The following is a 1,893-nucleotide window of genomic DNA, read 5'->3' on the forward strand; positions in this document are numbered from 1 at the left end:
ACCCCTCTTCCCAGGCCCTAGCGAGGTATATGGGGCATTTATTTCTTGGGGAAGGAGGGAGGCTACACTCAGGCTCCATGGAATAAGAGAGGTTTGGGATGCCCAGACTCCAGAGAGCCAAGTCCTTGCTGGCAACTGGCTCTGGAGGCTCAGCAGTGGCCGTGGAGAGAGGAGGTGTCCTGCACACTCTCTGTGCCCAGCGGTGCTGTTGTTAGGATGGCTGCCCGGCAGCTGGTTCCCGGTTAGGGAAGCATGGAGACACTGTCTTCATAACCACAGGCACGCTGGCATTTTGCCTGGGGCTCTCAGACACTTGGCAAGGGAAGCCACCAGAGCAGATCTTGAAGGTTGGTATTGCGTTGAGAGCCGGCGGGCCCCAGGAGGGAATGAGCTCCTGTGACCAGGGAGCCTGTGCCCTGGAGCTGCCTGCACCCAGAGCATGCCGCCTGCACCTAGACCACACTGCCTGCAGCCCAGAGCACCCTGCCTCACCGCACCCCTACAGCACAGCGCTTGCACCCCTGACCATGCCACCTGCAGACCCACCAAGATCAAGGGTTATCTTGTTATGTTTTCCCCTGAATGTCCCAGGGTCCCAAGCTCAGACGGGGTCTCTGCAGAACCAAACAGCACCAGGCACTGTGGCTTGCCAGGCTCAGTGGCCAGGCTGTGCTGGGAGTCTCACTCCAGTTGTGCTGGCATTACTGGTGTGCCGTTTCACAGTGCTATGTTCCCAAAATGGGGGACAAGGGGAGAGCAAGCTGCAGTCTTTGTAGCCCCAGGATGCTCAGAGATTGGTCCCTCACTGGGGGATGCGAGATGTGCTTGGGGGGAATGGCCCTGCCCTGCATCCCCTCTCTGCATCATCAAACACACCTTGTCCCTACTCTGGTCCCCTCCCCAGCTCAGCCCGGCCAGGGGAGCTGTGTGCTGGGACACAGCTGCTGCAGCACAGGTGGCCTGGGATTAGCAAGCAGGGGAGTGAAGGGGCCAGCGTGGTGCGGGGAGAGCTCGGTGGTGAGTCAGTCATCACCCCAGGCAGCCCTGAGATCACAGGCGCCTGCAAAGGAGCCCCTGGGAGGTGGGAAGCCAACGCCACCTACAAAGTGCCGAAGCATGATGGATGTGCAGAGCCCCACCGCTCTGGGCAGCACAGCCCTGGGGACATGGGGGTTTGGCCAGCTTGGGAGGGAGGGAAGAGATGGGGTGGCCAGGGGACATCAGGGGGTCCAACTAGTGCTTGGGCAAAGGGCGAAAGGCAAAGGGCTTGGGGATTTGGAAAACGGGCCCTGATGTTGGAGATGGATATTGCTGGAGATGGAAAAGCAGGACCTCAGGAGGGAAAATGAACTGCTGGAGCATGCCCTGCCAGAACAAACCCACCCTGCGGGAACACCGGGGTTTCATGCCCCACAGGGTGAACCCGGGTGCCCTGAGCCCCAAGCAGAGATCCTGTCTCTGCAAGGTCACCAGCCCCAGGTCTTTGTTGCCAGGAGCCACTGCGGTGGCCGCGTGCCCTGCTGTCCCTGCTGCACTGGCAGACGAAGCTGCGCAGGTGCCACAAGGCCACGGGAGCTCCCACACTTCCCTCCATCACCTCCACCACCCTCCTCTTCTCCTCAGCCCCTAAAACACAGCTAGCTCCAGGGACAAGGACGCCATCCACCCAGTCCCTACTGGAGGGGCAAAGTCAGCCATCCCGCCCAGGGGTGGTGAAGGGCAGAGCATCAGTCCCAGCTGACCCAGCTCCCCGCTGCCTGCGGAAGCGTTATGAAACAAGGACACGGGGCCGCTCCCCGCTGGGCCCGGGGCGCTCGCTTCCTTCCAGCCTGGTATTTTCCTCCTCGATTTTTTTTTTAATTCACTTTTTTTTTTTTTTTTTTCGTAGCCCCA

Source organism: Aptenodytes forsteri, unplaced genomic scaffold (assembly GCF_000699145.1).
Source record: "Aptenodytes forsteri isolate BGI_AS27 unplaced genomic scaffold, ASM69914v1 Scaffold255, whole genome shotgun sequence".
NCBI classification, from domain to species: Eukaryota; Metazoa; Chordata; class Aves; order Sphenisciformes; family Spheniscidae; genus Aptenodytes; species Aptenodytes forsteri.